This window comes from Ornithorhynchus anatinus, chromosome 3 (genome assembly GCF_004115215.2).
Source record: "Ornithorhynchus anatinus isolate Pmale09 chromosome 3, mOrnAna1.pri.v4, whole genome shotgun sequence".
In the NCBI taxonomy this organism is placed as follows: Eukaryota; Metazoa; Chordata; class Mammalia; order Monotremata; family Ornithorhynchidae; genus Ornithorhynchus; species Ornithorhynchus anatinus.
The window spans coordinates 118043583-118063779 of NC_041730.1; the positions used below are offsets into that span (position 1 = coordinate 118043583).

At 44.9% G+C, this 20197-nt stretch overlaps 1 protein-coding gene and 1 non-coding gene across 2 annotated transcripts in view; both read right to left on the reverse strand.

Moving 5' to 3' along the window:
- Window positions 1-20197, reverse strand: part of LRMDA (leucine rich melanocyte differentiation associated) — a 1142364-nt gene that overhangs the window by 380968 nt on the left and 741199 nt on the right. The window lies entirely within an intron of this gene.
- LOC114810644 lies at window positions 4887-5024 on the reverse strand. Its single transcript, XR_003758339.1, has one exon. It is a non-coding gene; the product is annotated as a small nucleolar RNA SNORA7 (small nucleolar RNA).

The following is a 20197-nucleotide window of genomic DNA, read 5'->3' on the forward strand; positions in this document are numbered from 1 at the left end:
TGAAACAGTTTTCTTACCATTGGCATTAAAGCACTCAATGAGCTTGACCCATCCTACCTCACCTCACTAGTCTACTACAGCCCAGCCCACACACTCAGCTCCTCTAGCACTAGCTTACTCACTGTGCCCTGATCTCGTCTATCTCACTGCCAACCCCTTTCCCACATCATCCCCCATGCTTGAACTCCCCCTCCATATACGCGTCCACCACTCTCACCATCTTCAAAGCATTGTTGAGATCACATCTCCTCCAAGAGGTCTTCCCCAATTAAGCCCTCTTTTCCCTAGTTTGCTCTCCCTCCTAAGTCATCTATGCACTTGGATCTGTGACCTTTGGACATTTGATATTCACCCCAAGCCCACAGCATTTATGTACATATCTTTAAATTATACATTATAAACTACTTATTCATTCATATTAATGTCTGTCTCCCCCTCCAGTCTGCAAGCTCATTATGGGCAGGAAACCTGTCTGCTAATTCTGTTGTACTGCTCTCTCCCAAGCCCTTAATACAGTGCTCTGTACTTAGTAAGCACTCAATAAATACCACTGATTGATTCCCTAAATGCCCCAAGTACCCCAAACATTGTTTCCAGAATATTACAAGCAGGGTCACCTTATTCTCATCCCACTAGGCTATACCTATCAATCAGTTGCATTTATTAAGCACCTACTTTGTGCAGACACTGTATTAAGTGTTTGGGAGAGTTCCACACAAGTAGAAGACCTGGTCCCCAACCATGAAGAGTTTTGACTAAAACTCTTGCCTGAGAGAAAGAAGTAACTTCTGAAATTATAAACTTCCTTCAGAATTTCAAATATAGGGATCCCTACCTCATTTTAACTCTTGAAAATGGGCAGAAGGGAAAGGGAAGGGAAAGAAGACTGCATTGACCCTCACGATGATGTGCATTCAGGCTCTTTGAAAGGCAAGATTAACATCTTGAAATTGACCAATGAGTAAATGGATTTCACTAAATTCAGAAGCCTTCCCTAACCAATCCCACATTTTATTTTTATTTTATTTTTTTCTTCATCTCCTGTGTCCTTGAATCTGTGCCCTTTAAGCACTTGATAGTCACACCACCTTCATCCCCACAGTACCTATGCATTTAGACTTCAAGCTCCCGGTGGGCAGGGAACATGTCTACCAACTTTACTGCCCTGTACTCCCCCAAGCATTTAGTATGAGTGCAATAAACACATTTGATTGGAAATGTAGGCTTTGGTGATGGATTGTATATGTGTGGTGAATGAGAGAGCGGAGTCAAGAATTACATCAAGTTTGCGGGCTTGTGAGACGGGAAGGCTGGTTGTGCCATCCACAGTGATGGGAGAGTCAGAGAGAGGAGCGGGCTTGGGAGGGAAGATAAGGAGCTCTGTCTGGGACATGTTGAGTTTTAGGTGGCGGGAGGACATCCAAATAGAGATGTCCTGAAGGCAGAAGGAGATGTGAGCCTGGAAGGAGGGAAGGAGAACAGGGGAAGAGATAGAAATTTGGGGGACATCCACATAGGGATAATAGTTGAAGCCATGGGAGTGAATGAGTTTACCAAGGGACTGAATGTAGATGGAGAATAGAAGAGGACCAAGAATTGACCCTTGAGGGACCCCCAAAGTTAGGGAATGAGCAGGGGAGGAGGAGCCTGCGAAGGAGACTGAGAATGAACGGTGAATGACCAGAGGTAAGAGGAGAACTAGGAGAGGACAGATTCAGTGAAGCCAAGGTTTTAGACTGTGAGCCCGTTGTTGGGCAGAGATTGTCTCTATCTGTTGCCGAATTGTATGTTCCAAGCGCTTAGCACAGTGTTCTGCACACAGCAAGTGCTCAATAAATACAATTGAATGAATAACATGAAGGTAATGGTTCACAGTGTCCAAGGCAGCTGAGAGGCCGAAGAGGATGAGGATGGAGCAGGAGCTGTTGGATTTGGCAAGAAGGAGGTCATTGGTGACCTTTGAGAGGACGGTTTCGGTGGAGTGGAGGGGATGGAAGCCAGATTAGAGGGGGTCCAGGAGAGAGTTGGAGGAGAGGAATTAGAGGGAGTGAGTGTTGACAACTCACTCCAGGAGTTTGGAAAGGGAGGGTAGGAGGGAGATGGGGAGATAACTGGAGGGGGCTCTGGTCAAGTGAGGGTTTTTTTTAGGATGAGGGAGACATGGGCATGTTTGAAGGCAGAGGGAAAGAAGCCACTGGAGAATGAGAGGTTGAAGATGGACGTCAAGGAGGGGAGGAGAGAAGGGGCGAGAGTTTTAATAAGGTGGGAGGGAATGGGATCCGATGCACAGGTGAAGGGGGTGGCACTTGAGAAGAGTCAGGAGATCTCCACTGAAGTTACTGCTGGGAAGGATGGGAAAGTTGAAAAGGGGGCCGAGAGGAGGAGGGATGGAGGGGGGAGGGGTGATTTGGGGCACCTCAGTCCTGATGGTGTTAATTTTCCTAAGGAAGTAGGTGACCAGATCATTGGGGGTGAGGGATGGGGGAGGCAGAAGGACAGGGGGCCTTGGGAGGAAGCTAAGTGTCCAGAAAAACTGAGGAGGGTGATGGGCATGGGTGTCAATAAGGGAAGAGAAGTAATTTTCCAGGCAGAGGAGAGGGCAGAGTTAAGGCAAGAAAGCACAAACTTGAAGTAAGTAAATTTGGCTTGATGTTTAGATTTCCAACAGCAGCATTCAGCGTCAAATATAAGAGCGAAGGAGGTGGACAGTGGAGGTGAAGGTGATCCAGGCTGTGGGTTAGTGGTACGAGAGCAATAAAAGGATAGGGGAGCAAGTAACTTGAGTTGAGTAGAAAGGGTGGAGTTGAGAGCATCTATTTGGTCATCATGAGTGGGCAGAATGGGTATGGAGGCTAGTTGGGTATGATGCACTGAGAGAGATGGATGGGATCAAGAGAGCAGAGGTCTCTGTGGAGGAGCAGTAAAGATTTACAGGGAGGAGGAGTGTGGGAGAGGAGGCAAGTGAGAAGGTTGTGGTCAGAGGGGGATTTCAGAGTTGGTGAGGGTGGAGATTGTGCAGCCGTTAAGAGGATGAGCTGGAGTGTGTGTCCATGTTGGTGGGTGTGGGAGGTGGGGTGGAGCAGGAGGGTGGCAGAATTGAGGAGTGATAGAAGGCAGAGGAATCATTGGGTACATGTATGTGGTTGTGGAAGTCTCCAAGGATCAAAGTAGGCATGGAAAAAGAGAAGGAAGGTGAGAAAGTAGTCAAAATGATTAAAGAAATTGGAGGCAGGACCTGGGGGGCAGCATATGACAGCTACAGGAATCTGGAGGGGGTGGTAGAGGAGGATGATATGGGCTTCAAAGGAGGGGAAAGAAAGGGAGGGGGGAGGAGGGATGGTACGAAAACGGAATTAGGACGCGAGAAGAAAGGCGACACCTCCTCCTTCAGGCGACACCTCCTCCTTTCCCAGTGAGTCTGAGGGAGTGGGAGAAGAGGAGCCCTCCGCTGGAGAGAGTGGCAGGGAAGGCCATGTCATCGGGGGTCAGCCAGATTTCAATAATGGCGAGGAGGAGGAGAGAGCGGGACAGGAACACGTCAAGGATGAAGGGGAGCTTCCCATGATGGAGCAGGGATTCCACAGACCACACTTGGCAGGAGCTATGGAGGGAGGGGTTGGGGGGAGAGGTTTGGATGGGAATGAGTTGGTAGGGGCCAGGGTAGGGGTAGGGGGATGAGGGGTGGTGCTGGGACAGGAGGACAGGGATGGGGAGGGGGTGTGGGGGGAAGGGCAAAAAGGGGTTGGATGGGAGGGGGTTGACAGGGGCCCTTGTGTCACATTCTCCTAATATCCTTACTCTGTGCCTTTTCCCACCCTTTACCCTTCCACTGGAATGACATCTAACCAAACCTTCCACCCATCAGCCCCTTCCCACTTGCCATTTCCTTCAAAAAGCCTTCCCAATCGGGGTGAGTGGAATAAGAGCCCTCACCATCTCCGAATCTTCCTGCCTCAAGTGACCTACTACAAGTCATACGTCTCCAGGTAGGCATTTAAAGCCAGACAAGACATAAGGGACCTAAAATATCTGTGCCTGCTTGCAATCTGGGTGTTGACCTATGATTAATATGTGTGTAATATGTTGGACATACGACATTAGGACTTCTGCTCTTAGGCTTCAGACATGGGCCAGAGACATCCACATTCTCTGTACAGGACCTAGTATCATGGCTGCTCGTTAAGTATTAAACAACAGCAGCAAGAACAGAGGTTCTCTCCTAACCCAGCCAAGACTGCCAGTCATAGCCATGTATCATATCCACTCATAATCTCTGCTACGGTAGCTTAAAAGGCAACATTCAAGACGACCTGGAATGCAAGGAAAGTTTGGTTTTTGAGTATAGCATCAACACAGAAACAGTGTGGACAAGTCACATAACTTCTCTCTGCTTCAATTACCTCTTCTGTAAAAATGGGGATTAAGACTGTGAGCCCCGAGTGGGGTGTGGACCGTGTCCAACCTCAGTACCTTGCATCGACCCTAGTGCTTAGTATAGTGTGTGGCACAAAGTAAGTGCTTAGCAAATCTTGTCTTGCTGTCGAGTTGTTTCCGACCCATAGCGACACCAGGGACACATCTCTCCCAGAATTCTCCCCCGATTAGACTGTAAGCCCATCAATGGGCAGGGACTGTCTCCATCTGTTGCCGAATTGTACATTCCAAGCACATAGTACAGTGCTCTGCACATAGTAAGCGCTCAATAAATACTATTGAATGAATGAATGCCCTGCTCTCCATCTGCAATCGTTCTGGTAGTGGATCCATAGACTTTTCTTAGTAAAAATATGGAAGTGGCTTACCATTGACGTCTTCCAGGCAGTAAACCTGAGTCTCTGTCCTTAACTCTCTCCCCTGCCACTGCTGCCCAGCATGGGTAAGTTTTGACTTGTAGCAGATTGCCTTCCACTTGCTAGCCACTGGCCAAGCTAGGAATGGGATGGGTATGCCTCTGTCTGACTTTCCCTCCCATAGCCGAGACTGGTAGAGTACTGGAAACTCTCCAGGTGCGACCTTGAGAGGAGGCTTAACAAATACTTTAAAAAAAAAATGTCTTAGAGGAATATGGGTAACCACACTGAAACCATAAATATCTGGGACATGTTTAGGCTGAAACACCTTTCCTTAAGCTGCTCATCTTCTCCAGAAAAGTCTGGATACATAAATCCAGTCAGGAAGTCTATTAAGGATTCTCTTGGATAGATCAACGTTCAACTCAAGGGTGAACAGATTCGCTTTCGCAACTGGAAAAACCAAGGCCTCGATTAATCAGTGGATTAGTGGTATCTAATGATTGCTTTCTCAATGCAGAGCACTGTATTAAGCAGTTAGGAGGGTATAATATAGTTAGTAGACATGATCCCTGCCCTTGAGGAATTTATAATCTAGTCCTATCAGGGTTGGGGAAGCCCAGAGAAAACAGTAGTATATCTACTTCTACCAACTGAGAGATTAATCACTAACTGGGGACGTGGGCACCGTTTGGAGACGATATTTTTCATTTGTCTAAATCCAGAGTTAGTGAGGACTAGCAGTAGAAGGATGGTTACCATTTGTTTTTGATGGCCAATCCGATCTTCTAACAAGAGTAACAAATCCCATCAGCGTTTTGAGAAGAAGTTATCAATACCAAGCATTAGCTGCCTTCTCAACACATTACTCGACCATTTGTTCAATAACAATAACACGCACAAGGCGGTAAGCGGAGAAGCAGCTTGAGAAAAGGTGTTAGTTTCATAGGTGCCTAGTGGCATCGATTTCAACCGAGATACACTTGTACCCAGTATAAACTGTTAGCAAAACATGAAAGCAGAAAGTGTCAAAACGGGGTTGGCATATCAAGTTGTAACCTCATCAGATTACCTTAATACACCTTCTGGAGAAGGGGCCAGGGGAGAAAGCGAACAGAGGGAGGATGATTTCTAAGATGCTGGGATGATATAGGATCTAGCATTTAGTAAGGGTTTTCCTGAGCATATGGGACAGAGAGAGGTAGAGTCCACTGGACATATGGTGAGGAAAACAGAGAGAAAGAGGATGGGAGAGAAAGCCAGAGATAGAAAGAGTGTAAGGGGGGGAAGAAAAGGGAGAGAGCTGTATTTTACGCTCCCAAGTGCTTAGTACAGTACTTTGCACACGGTAAGCACTCAATAAATACGATTGCATGAATGAATGAGAGCTGGAGAGGGAAAAGAGTAGAAAAGAGTAAAAAAGGGGACTGGCAAAATCCATTAATAAATAAATGGATTCTGAAAAACCAAAATTGTAGGATGAAGTGAAAAACTGCAGACTGAGCTGCAGCTGATCAGCATGGAGAGAATATACCAAGGCCAGCATGCTTGAGGACAGGTCAGGCCAGCAACATTTCAGCACAAATATCCGGTTGCCTCTCCTTCACGAAGAGAAAAGTGCGATTGTGTTTCCACCCAGTTCCCCTTCAAATGCTCTTCTAGAACAGGTCATCAATATATGGACACTAGTAGAAATAGTACTAGTAGTTGTATTTATAAAGTATTTACCATATAAAGCAGTGTTGCCTCATGGAAAAAGCATAAATCAAGGAGTCAGAAGGATCTGGGTTCTAATTTTGGCTCCGCCACTTGTCTGCTGTGTGACCTTGGGTAAGTCACTTAGCTTCTCTGTGCCTCAGTTACTTCACTTATAAAATGGGGTTAAAATTGTGAGCCCCACGTGGGACAGTGGTCTGTGTCCAACCCAATGGGCTTGTATCAACCACAGTGCTTTGCACACTGCCCAGCATATAGTAAGCACTTAGCAAATGATTATTTTTTAAAAAGTGTTCAATACATTGGGCTAACCTCTAGGAAAGAATACCCAGGTGAGAATTAGATAGGGTGACTTGGCTTCCTGGGTGCCTGCCTCTCTCTCCTTCCTTCGATGTCACTAGAAAATCCCTTTGTGAACACCTATTTACATGTGACTCTGTGGAAACCCACTGACTTTTTTAGGTAGGATGCAAATAGGGATTGTCCTGGCATTTCTGCTTTGCAGGGATCAGACATTATTTTCTGTTGTTGGTTTTTTTATGGTACTTATTAAGTGCTTACTATGTTCCAGGACTTGTACTAAACTCTGGGGTAGATACAAGATAATATGGTTTGACACCATTCCTTATCCACATAGGGCTCATTGCCCAAGTCAGAGGGGGAGAGTTTAATCCCCATTTTACAGATGAAATAACTGAGGCACAGAGAAGTTAAGTGACTCTCCCAAAGTCACACAGCAGACAAATGGAAGAGTTGGGATCAGAACCATGTGCTCTGACTCCCAGGCCCCTGCACTTTCCACCAGGCCAAACTGTTCACCCCAAATGCATGGACACCCAAGTTCAATACATGCTCAGTTTAGGGCACATGACATTCGAGGACTTGTGGAACGCTCTCCTAGAAAGGGTGGGATGGTTTCCTAGTTTTCGTCAACTTTCACTCTCCAACAACCTCTGTTTTCAGGGAAAGATTAAGGAAATAACAACAGCCTTTCTCTGAACCATGCTTCATCTCACCCCAGAGAAAGTGGTTGTTGGAGAGAAAAGGAATTCAGATAAAGTCATCCAAATTCAATTGTACGTAAAGACAGCGCCTCGTTGCTTGCCTTTCCTTTCCAAAGAAAGACCGCTTTGCTGCTGCTCAGTGGTAGTATTTATTAAGCACTTATGGTGGACAAAGTTCTCTACTAAGCTTTGGGAAAAGACTACAGAGATTGGAATTAGACACAGACCTAGTCCTCAAAGAGCTAACAATTTAAGTATGAAAGAGGGGAAAAGGAACTGGTGACAGATACATGGGGAGAGATGAAAGGATAAAAACACTAAAGCAACATAAGATAAGGGCAAATACACACACCATAAACAAAAAATGTAGGCAAAAGTAATCAATTTCAGGGATTTTAGGGAGACAAAAAGACCATAGTGAAATGGGAAAAAACAATAGTAGGATCGAAGGAAGAGGAATCTGGTGGGGAATTCTGCAAACAATGATAGTGGAATGTTGGCAGTACAAGGGTGGGGTAGTCTTATTTCCTTAAAAACGGGCCAAAAAGGTGAATTTCAACACATTAAGAAAAAAATCCGTAACATGGAAAATATTGTAAATTGTAGTTAAGACCAAACATAGGGCATCAATGGTTTGGGAAGCTAGGAATGGTCACAGAATTACAATTTAGAGGTGAAGAAAGCAGCGAAGAGAAGCATAATCCACTACACTTCCAAGCAGAGGCTGTGCAGAGCCTGAAAATGAACAATTCCAAGAGAGCCCAGCAGGAAATAGCATACAGACCACTAGAAATGGACTTGTAATGTAAGACAGAAGGGGAAGCAGGAAAGGCCAGAGATATTTTGGGGGTCCACTGCATATGATAAAGCATCAGATCACAAAGAAGAAAGATAAGAGGTCCTCTGTAGTGTGCCTGGGGGTTACTACTCCTAGACTACTCCATTCCCTTTGAGACACCTGAGTCGCTGAAAGATGAAGATCGACTGGACTGTATCCAGCAAAAAACAATGGGAATAGCTGAGGGAAAGGAGAAAGGGATCATACTACAGTAAATGGACAACTGGAAGGCTAGGAAGAGAATACAAAGAATACAGAGAGCGTTTAATAGGAAAGTGGCCATCACTCTCAAGATTGATGAAAGCATAATTCACCATTTATAGTCATGGACTGTGATATTTTTAAAGTGATGTGGCTGGGAGTTGCAATATTGATTTCTTAGTAAAGCTTCCAGGCCATTGGTCATGTTTTTTGTTTCATTTTGTTTTGAGGCTTTCTGATGATATTTGTTAAGGACTTACTACACGCCAGGCACCATATTGAGTGCTGGGGCAGATACAAGCAATTCAGGTTGGATACAGTCCCTGGCCCACACAGGGATCACAATTTCAATCCCCATTTACAGATGAGGTAACTGAGGCACAGAGAAGTGAAGTGACTTGCCCAAAGTCACAGAGCTGACAAGCGGTGAAGGCGGGATTAGAACCCACAACGTCTCCCCTGCCCACATAAACTTACAGCCTAGAATGGCTTTCAGCTTACATAACATCTTTATGGATAGATCTCCCTTTACCCTGCTCGGAGTGTCCTGGGGAACCCAAAAGCTCTAGTGTCAACAAGCTCAAAAAGTGCTAAGGTAGAGTAAGTTAGCCAAATTTTGAAAGGCAGTCCTCCCCTTCCTCCATGGTTATTTCCAGCCATTTGAGAGAGCAAGTCGGGCCTTTTGTTTTTTCCTACAGATACTTGTTCCTGTCTTGACTGTCCCCATTGTTGTGTAGTCTCTAGGCCTCAAGCAAAGCATTAGCTGGGGGAATTTGGGAAGCCACCAGTGATGGTTGGGCTGAACTGCAGCTTTACCTTTCCTCCTCTTGCAGCTATCACTAGGTTCCAAATTGAGCATTTCTTCTTTGTGACCGTACATCATAATAATAACAATTATGCATTTGTTAAGCCCTTACTATGTGCAATGCACTGTTCTATGCACTGGGAAGGATACAAGGTGATCAGGTTGTCCCACGTGGGGCTCACAGTCTTAATCCCCATTTTACAGATGAGGTAACTGAGGACCAGAGAAGTAAAGTGACTTGCCCAAAGTCACACAGCTGACAAGCAGCTGAACGGGGATTTGAACTCATGACCCCTGACTCCCAAGACGCTGCTCCTTCCACTGAGCCTTGCTGCTTCTCTAATGCATGGGAGCATCTGCACGTCGTATGCTGGGATGAGAGCACCTACATAGACTAGCTATCTCTGGTGGATAACACAAGCTTGGGCTCTCCCCCTTTTAGACTGTGAGCCCGTTGTTGGGCAGGGATTGTCTCTACTTGTTGCTGAATTGTACATTCCTGGTGCTTAGTACAGTGCTCTGCACACAGTAAGCGCTCAATAAATACAATTGAATGAATGAATGGGCCTACTTAAAAGCATGAGTCTGTTCTTGCACATACCTCTCTGTCTGCCTGATGTTTTCCTTCTACCTCTGCTCCCTCTTTTCTTTCCCATCAAGAGGTGATAACTCTGGGGTGGGGATGGGACAGTGAGGTCAGCTCCTTCATTCATTCGTTCAAGCGTATTTATTAAGCACTTACTGTGTGCAGAGCACTGTTCTAATTGCTCGGAAAGTACAATTCAGCAACAAATAGAGACTATCCCTGCCCACAATGGGCTCACAGTCTAGAAGGGGGGGAGACAGACATAAAAACAGTAAACAGTCAATCACTATAAATAAATAGAATTATAGGTATATACACATTGTTAATTAAATAAATAGAATTATAGATATGTTCTTATATACACACATGTGTTGTGGGGCAAGAAGTGGGGCAGAACAGAGGGAAGGAGTGAGGGTGATGGCGAGACGAAGGGAAGCAGAGGAAAAGAGGGACGTAGTCCAAGAAGGCCTACTGGAGGAGGTGAGCTTTTAGTAGGGCTTTGAAGGGGCGAAGTGTGCTAGTTTGGCGGATTTGAGGAGAAAGGGCATTCAACAGAATGGCAGTCACTAAGCTTCCCCACCCAATTCTGGCCTCAGCAATGACTGGCTCTTTGGCAGGTCCTGACCCCGTGGGCCACCCAAGTGCCAGCTGTATTTCTATCCCAACCGCCCTGGCCCAAAGTGTACCCCTGAGCCTCACAAACCAAATCCTGGGGTACATATATGAGCTCACTTCCCAGCCCCATGGACATCTGTATCATCCCTGACCAGCCCAGCCCCCAACTCACCATGAAAAGTTTCTTTCTCCTGCTCTTCTTCCCTTCCTCTCCCTCCTTTTCCCCAACAGTCTTAAATCACTGTCCGACCGCAAAGGAGCCCCTCTTTCCCATCCAATTTTGATCCCTACCCCCATCCCATTTGGCCCTGAATTCTCTATTTTGCATTTGGATTTGCTGAGTGGAGTAAGAAAAATCCCCATGGAAAAGTCTCAAGTAAACCTGGTCTATTTATCCAAACTGCCAGCAGGCAGGAAACACCAGGATAAGTATGATTTGAAAAGGCCATTTGCACCCCAAAAGCTACAATACCTCATTTGTCATCCCAATTCTGTTAGACGTCCCCTGTGTTGTTTAAAAACTCAGCTTTCACTTATAATTACAGGCATAAAGCTGAAATCTTCACCATTAGTAAAACAGTAATTTGCCATCTCTTAATAACTCTTAATTGTTCCTCCTTTGGGTTTTTCTCTGTATAATCTGAGTTTGCTCTAAACACACATACCCACACACACACACACACACATACACACACCCCTCCCCCAGGAGAGACAGCCCCAAATCTCAAGAAGAGAAAGCAGAGATTTTTGAGTCGGGGTGGCCCATTTGGCTAAGTCTGTCACAATCCCCACAGCAGTGAAATTTGATCAACAGCAGCAATTAGTGAATAAGGCAAAGAGCCATACTCCTCCATAGAAGGTTAGAGATCTTTAATGTAAAGAGAAGAAACTTGCACCTAGATCACTGCTCTACTTTTCCAGGAAAGGAGGAGCAAATATAAGTCAAAATTGGTTCCTTTTGACTTGGCTCAAACAGCTCCGATTCCCATATTTGCCCAGAGGCTGCACCAGGCCAGGTTTGATAAAAAAAAATTATAAATTGTGTGTGTGTGTGTTTTGTTTTCAAAGAAGGGAGGGATGAAGAATTTTAATTTGCTAAAAACAAGATTGGTGACAGAAATTAAACTGTAGAGATGGGACATTACCCCTCATGAGCATGTCTTCAGGCCTTCCCTCGACTCCAATGGCTCCCGGATCTTGCCGGCTAAGAATATCCCCAATGCTAAAATTACCAATTTGTCAAAAACCTCACTTACGTTTCACTCCTTAAAGTGTTTCTTTTGGTGCCTCATCAAGGAAATCTATAAACCCATTGAACTGGATTAGCAATCCTAAACCATCCCCTCTGCCAACTAAGTGCCCTGTTAAAAGTCAGGGCATCTAATTAATCTCGCCATACTTGCTTTCATGTTTTCCAGTCTTCACTACAGTTCCCTACTCTAGGTAATGATTCATTTACTTTGCCTGGGGTTTGGAGTCCCCATGCATGTGAGAGTATGGATTTTCTATGTGGGATAAGAAAAATTCTGATGGAAAATACTGCAGCTCCAGATCTGGAACCTCCCAGGAAAGCATCTAATGTCCACCCTCTAGGACTTGGTCCCATACAAGTCAGTCAATCATATTTACTGAGCACTTACTCTGTGCAGAACACTGTACTAAGCACTTGGGAAAGTGCAATATAACAATGGCACATTCTCTGCCCACAGTAGGTTTATGGGAGACGGACATTAATGTTACAGATAATAAATAAATTACAGATAAGTACATAGTGTTATGGGACTGGGACATGGGAATGAATAAAGGGAGCAAGTCAGGGTGACGCAGATGGTAGTGGAAGAAAAGGAAAGGAGGGCTTAGTCAGGGAAGGCCTCTTAGAGGACATACACTTTCAGTGAGGCTTTGAAGGAGGGAGAGAGTCACCGTCTGTTGGATACGATGAGGAAGGGCATTCCAGGACAGAGGCAGGACGTAGGTGAGAGGTCGGCGGCGAGCTAGACGAGATCAAGGTACAGTGAGAAGGTTGGCATTAGAGAAGCAAAGTGTGTGGGCTGGGTTGTAGTAAGAGAATAGCCAGGTGAGGTTGGCGGGGGTGGCGGGGGAGACACAAGGTGAGGTAGGAGGGGGCAAGGTGATTGTATGCCTTAAAGCCAATGGTGAGGAAATACTGTCTGATGCAGAGGTGGATGGGCAACCACTGGCATTTCTTGAAGAGAGAGGAAACATGGCACATGTCTTCAGTAAAAATTATTCCAATTAGCCAGTGGTTTTCCTCCTATGGACCCAAGTGAGCAGAATGAGCTTCACATGTGATGTTTGAGCAATAGTTCCTATCTGTAGCTATAAAATGTGCCCAACCTAACGTCAAGGGCAGGGACTGTCTCTATCTGTTACCGATTTGTACATTCTAAGCGCTTAGTACAGTGCTCTGCACATACTACATTCAATAAATACTATTGAATGAATAAATACTATTGAATGAATGTTTTGCTGACCAAATGTGGGATGCATTAGGCATGCACTTCATTTTTCTCCCTCCATTTGCCTCTGCAAGCCTTAGAACCTAACATACTGTACAGGGGGGAAAAAAGGAAGTCTTTATAGTCTCAGTGAGAGATTTTCATGGCCCTGGTCATTTCCCAGGGTCCCTCGGCATTTTTAACTGATTCCATATGCTTTGCTATCAGCAGACCCAGGTCCTCCACAGCAGAAGCAATCTATGCTGCCCTGCCATTTAAGCAAGAGGAGCACCAGCCCTATTGAAACTTGTCATCTTGCCTATTAGCTTGATGTCTTTATTCACAGGCCATCTGTACCACTGAGAGATAGGGAGGGAGCTAATGTCAATATGAACAAATGCCTCTTCTTTTACAAGAAATGTCAAACACAGGACAGGGTAAGAATGACCCCAGGAATACCAACAGATGTTCACTACAAGCCTCTAAAAATCAATCCTTTCTACAGGGACTAATTAAGATAAAATAAAGAGCAAAAGTAAGGAAATTTGTGTCATATAATCAGGAACTTCATACTCACTTTCCAACCTCGTTATGGGAGATTGGCCTGTGCCCTTTGAAAAAATGCTAAAAGGAGGTGTTGGAGCTGTTGGAGCTCAAGAGACAGGTTCACTTTTGCCTCAGAGTCGTAAGTGCAAAGAGGCAAATTGTTCAAAATAATCATATGGGCGGATTTTCATCCTATTTCTGTTTTAAAAATCATCGATGCTTTGGAATTAGCTTTCAATATAAAATAAAAAAGAATATCAGTGCATAGAAACATCTTTACTTTATAGTCCTTTGAAATCTCCCCAAACTGGAGTACGACGAGTAAGGAAAGAGTTCACAGTAAATTTACTATAACCTTAAAATGTGTTTACCAGTCAGTGCTGATCTAGAAGTCTCACAGGCCCTGAGATCCAGGGGAGGGAATTCTGAATACTCTCTTTTGTGCAGTACAAAGAGAATTTTTTTTTAAGCTCTAAATTATTTCCACTCTTCGAACCAGCCTGGAGAAAGGGCAGCATACTGCAAATTTGTGGGTCCCAAATGTATGTGCTTTTACATTTACTGAAGTTTAAATAATAGCTGATGTTTGCCTTTGTATTGAGAAATATCTGCAACCCAAAATGCCCGATGTTATTTACAATGCCGTTTGTTACACACGGCAGCTTTATAACGGAAACACTAATGTGTCTTGCACCGAACGTCCTTTAAGATCTGCCGTCTCAAATGATTAAAGCGAAGACTTCAGCGACGTGGGCTTTGCTCTAATATGGAGCATGTTATTATCAGGTCAAACTGAGCAAATGGGCTACTTCCTTTTGCAGTCAATCCACAGATTTCAGGGAACTGCTTGGCATGGGCTCAGGGTGTCCTCTGCACCCAGGTTGGGTTTGCTGGGAGCCAATAATGATAGTAACAATGCTGATATTGGTTAAGCGCTAACTATGTGCCAGGCACTGTACCAAGCACTGGGGTAGATACAAGCAAATCGGGTTGGACATAGTCTTGTTCCATAGTCTCAATCCTCAATTTACAGATGAGGTAACTGAGGCACTGACCTTCCCAGTCCCGTGCTCTAAGCATTACGCCATGCGGCTTCTCCAAGGTCAATTAGTATCAGGCTGGGTTTGAAGAGTTTCTTAGATCCCCAGCGTGGGTCTGTGGAAAGAGCACAGGTTTGGGAGTCATAGATCATGGGTTCGAATCCCAGCTCTGCCACTTGTCAGCTGTGTGACTGAGGGCAAGTCACTTCACTTCTCTGTGCCTCAGTTACCTCATCTGTAAAATGGGGATTAAGACTGTGAGCCTCACATGAGACAACCTGATTACCTTGTATCTCCCCCAGTGCTTAGAATAGTGCTCTGCACATAGTAAGCACTTAACAAATACCAATATTATTTTCCCCAATTTTCTTTTTTTTTAAGGTATTTATTTAAGTGCTTACTCTGTGTCAAGCACTAAGTGCTGGGGTAGATACAAGTTTATTATATTGGACACAGTCCTTGTCCATCATGGAGCTCACAGTCTAAGGTTGGAAGGATGGAATTTAATCCCCATTTTATAGATGAAAGAGCTGAGACACAGAGAAGTTGTGATTTGCCGAAGGTCACACAGCAAGCAACTGGAAGAGCCAAAATTAGAACCCAGCTCCTCTAACTCCCAGGCCTGTGCTCTTTGAACTAGGCCACGCTGCTTCTCCAATTGTCTCACAAACTCCAGTTCGGGACTACAGCACAGCAGCCACCAAAATGGAAGTGAATTGGGAGAGGCCAGAAGTGTCCAGAAACTCACATCTAGTGGTGGGGCTCCTGAGTTGTGCAGGAGGTCAGCAGGTTCCGTACAAGTCTCCCCATTCCTCGAAAATCTCCTATGGCTGACAATTCATCTCCACAACAAGGAGAATAATAATAATAACGATAATAACAACTGCTTTTCTAAGTGTTTACTATGTCCCGAGCATTGTACTAAGTGTAAGATCATCAGGTCCCTCATGTGTGTCTAGATATTCTCATATCGTACTCTCCCGAGCACTTAGTACAGTGCTCTGCACGTAGTAAGCGCTCAATAAATATGACTGACTGAGGCTCACAAAGTCCAAGTAGGAGGGCTAACAGGTATCGAATCTCCATTTTGCAGAGGAGAGATCTGAGGCACAGAGAGGTTAAATGACTTGTGCAAAGTCACACAGCAGACACATAGCAGAGTCAGGACTAGAATCCAGATCCTCTGACCCCCAGGCCCATGTTCTTTCCACTAAGCGACACTGCTTCTCACCATCAGCTTTTGGACCCTCAATCGGCTTTCTCCCGTCCTTATCTACGCTCACTTCTCTCCCACTACAAGCCAGCCCAAATATTTTACGTCTCTGATACCAACCTTCTTGTTGATCTTGCTTTTTTCACCATCGACCCCTTGCTCACTTCATCCCTCCTGCCCAGAACTCCCTCTTCCTTCGTATCCAATAGGCCACTACTCCCCGCATCTTCAAAATCCTACTAAAAATCATCTCTTCCAAGAAGCCTTTCCTGGGTAATCTCACATCTCTCCACTGCATCACCTATGCACTTGAGTCCAAAACCCCTAACCACTTTGACCCACTCCCACAGCTTTAAATTTTGGTGCTCTCCTATACCTATAATTTATTTTAATGTCTGTCTTCCCAGCTAATTTGTAAACTATTTGAGGTCAGGGATCATGTCTACCTACTCTATTGTACTCTCTAAGTGCTTAGTACAGTGCTCTGCACAGAGAACATTCATTCATTCAGTAGTATTTATTCATTCATTCAATAGTATTTATTGAGCGCTTACTATGTGCAGAGCACTGTACTAAGCGCTTGGGATGAACAAGTCGGCAACAGATAGAGACAGTCCCTGCCGTTTGACGGGCTTACAGTCTAATCGGGGGAGACGGACAGACAAGAACAATGGCACTAAACAGTGTCAAGGGGAAGAACATCTCGTAAAAACCGATGGCAACTAAATAGAATCAAGGCGATGTACAATTCATTAACAAAATAAATAGGGTAACGAAAATATATACAGTTGAGCGGACGAGTACAGTGCTGTGGGGATGGGAAGGGAGAGGTGGAGGAGCAGAGGGAAAAGGGGAAAATGAGGCTTTAGCTGCGGAGAGGTAAAGGGGGGATGGCAGAGGGAGTAGAGGGGGAAGAGGAGCTCAGTCTGGGAAGGCCTCTTGGAGGAGGTGATTTTTAAGTAAGGTTTTGAAGAGGGAAAGAGAATCAGTTTGGCGGAGGTGAGGAGGGAGGGCGTTCCAGGACCGCGGGAGGACGTGACCCAGGGGTCGACGGCGGGATAGGCGAGCCTATCTGCTGATAGGGATTCAGCATTTACTGAATGCTTACTATGGGGAGAGCACTGTACTAAGCGCTTGGAATGTACAATTCGGCAACAGATAGAGACGATCCCTGCCCAATAACAGGCTCACAGTCTAAACGAGGGAGACAGACAGCAAAGCAAAACAGAACAAAACAAAACAAAACAAGTAGTCGGGCGCAGATATCATCAAGATAAATAGAATCATAGAGATATACACATCATTAACAAAATAAATAGAGTAATAAATGATATATACAAATATCTACAGTGCTGAGGGGAAGGGAAGAGCAGAGGGCGGGAGAAGGGGAAATGGGGAGGGGAGGAGCACAGTGAAAGGGGGTGCTCAGTCTGGGAAGGCCTCCTGGAGGAGGTGAACTCTCAGTAGGGCTTTGAAGAGGGGAAGAGAGCTAGTTTGGGTGGAGCGTCGCCTAGTGGATAGGGCATGGGTGTGAGAATCAGAAGGACCTGGGTTCTAATCCCAGCTCTGCCACTTGACTGACTGTGTGATGGTGGGTGAGTCATTTAACTTCTCTGTACCATAGTTACTTCATCTAAAGACTGAGAGCCCCATGTGGGCCTGGCACTGGGTCCAACCCAATATGCTGTATCCATCCCAGGACTTAGTACGGTGCCTGGAACATAGTAAATGCTTAATGATGCTTTCTCAAAAGCATGTTACAGATGAGCATCTAGGGTTTCTGGGCTGGGAACAGAATCCTACTCCCATGAGTTGTTTTTTAGCTTTTCCACTGGTTTACTGTTCAGTGTAATTACGTGAATTCACTGACCAAAGAATGAGTGAATGGGTTAGGTGTGTACCCACTGCCGGTGTTTAGTCATATAGGTTCTGAATGCATAGTTAACAAAACATGTAAGCTCCTTATGGGCAGGGAATGTGTTTGTTTATTGTTACATTGTACTCTCCCAAATGCTTAGTACCACGCTCTGCACACAGTAAGCGCTCAATAAATACGACTGAAGGAAGGGATAAATTCAGCGTTTCATTCTCGGAGGGTCCACAATTTAATGGTGATTCTGGTAATCTTTGACTGTGCTTCCTCACGTCTTCTAGGCACTTACTGCTCAGCCTAAGGCAGTGTCTTGACACTGTTGATGAAACCTGAGGCAGAGCTTTTTACAAACCCATGACATTTAGTTAGAGCTGACCCTCAAAGGCCAAGGTTGTGGTGGCCATTCCAGGCTAATTCTGGGATTGAAGCTATCGCTGGGCTTGTTTGGACAGTAAAATGCTCCCAAATTCTACTTGTTTGTGTGTCTTTCCCTGGGGAACGACATCATTGTCTCCATAGTGTCTGTCATGTCCTTCAGACCTCCTGTAGGGTTACTCCGCTTTACTAATCAACCTTTAGGATGGCAACCAACCTTAGGGAGAACAATTTGAAAGGCTGAAAGGGAATATTTGAACATTATAAAAAACACATCTACATCCCTGGCAAACATTTGCTAAATTCCCAAAATGTATTAGAATTAACTGGGATTTCTGTGCGACAGCAATTACCAGACATGAAATTGTTACTAACACCTCTTTGCTGCTGATTTATTTTAAAAAATTCAATACTATCTACCTCCTCCTTCCCACTAGTCATTCTGAGAATGTGCACAGAGCAGAGCTTTGTCATTACCAGCCACTGACCCATTGAAATGTGTCAGTTTCCTCTGTTTGTTAATTCTGTCTGGGGAAAATCACTCTGAAAGATGACCTTTTGTCTACCCAATGAAGATCCAGAAAACGTAAGCTCTCGCATGTGGAATCAGGCAAGCTCAGGGGACCAGGCAATTCACCAGCCCAACAGCTGGCATGAGAATTGCCTTACCACGGTACAGACGATAAAGTCTGAGCCACTAGCTCTGGATTGGAGAAAGCCCCCGAAGCCCAGAGTGGCTGCCCCACGGAAAACCAAAAAGGCCAATATTTAAGCCCACTCGGGGAATTCCCCACATGGCACGGGATTCTCAGTGTTCTGTTTTTTCAGGATAACAGACCGTGCCGGGGGGAGGGGGCGGGGGGTTGTCTTTCAAATAACGTGAGAGAAAACGGGATGGTGTGGCTGTGATTTCCCCTGACCCATCATTAAAGACGGCAACTGTTTCACTGGTCAGTGTCAAGGAGGACAGAGAATCTTGGGTCATCCTTACAACACAGCAGTAAGGAAGTCCAGTGGTCTAGAAGTTTACTATCAAGATCATCTGGGGTGAAAGAGGGAAGATTAGGAAGGAAATCACCCCTCTCTCCATCTTCAAAGCCTTGCTGAAATCATATTTCTGTCAGGAAGTTTTCCCTGATTTATTTCTCATTTCCCCTCCCTATTTCTCCTCCCTCCTCCATTTCCATTCACTTAAGTCCATAACTCTTAAATGCTTTAATATTCACTCCACCCCAGGCCCACAGAACTTACGTACATATCCTTATGCTAAGGTGCTTGCTTCCCCTTACCTGTAATTCATGATATTGTCTGTCCTGGAGGATAGGTATTGTGTCTCTCTACTCTAGTACACTTTTCCAAGTGCCTAAAAATAATGATAATGATTGATGATCAAAATGATAACTGTGATATTTGTTAAGCATTTACTATATACCAAGTACTTACTCAAGATTGGGGTAGATCCAAGATATTCAGATCTCATGTGGGGCTCACACTCTAAGTAGGATGGAGAATAGGCATTGCATCCCCATTTTGCCGATAAAAGAACTGAGAAGTTAAGAGACTTGCCCAAGGTCACATAACAAATAGCTAATGAGACCAGGATTAGAACCCACGTCCTTTCATCTATTCATTCATTCAATCATATTTATTGAGCACTTACTGTGTGCAGAGCACTGTACTAAGCACTTGGAAAGTACAATTCAGCAATAAAGAGAAACAATCCCTGCCCACGACAGGCTTACAGTCTACAAGGGGGGAGACAGACGTCAAAACAAGTAAACAGGCATCAATAGCATCAATATAAATGAATAGAATTACAGACATTTACACATCAAAACTAGTAAACAGGCATTCATATAAATAAATAGAATTATAGATATGTACAAATATACACAAGTCCGGGGGGTGGCGGGAAGAGCAAAGGGAGTGAGTCAGGGAGATGGGGAGGGGAGGGGGAGCTGAGGAAAAGGGGGCTTATCCTTAGTTCTCTGACTCACAGCCTGTGTTCTTTCCACTAGACCACGTCGCTTCTCAGAACTGTAGTACAGAGCTCTACACACAGTAGGTGATCAATAAATACCACTGAATGATTGATTCTACACCAAACTATCTTTCACCCTTCCAAAGCTTACCTAA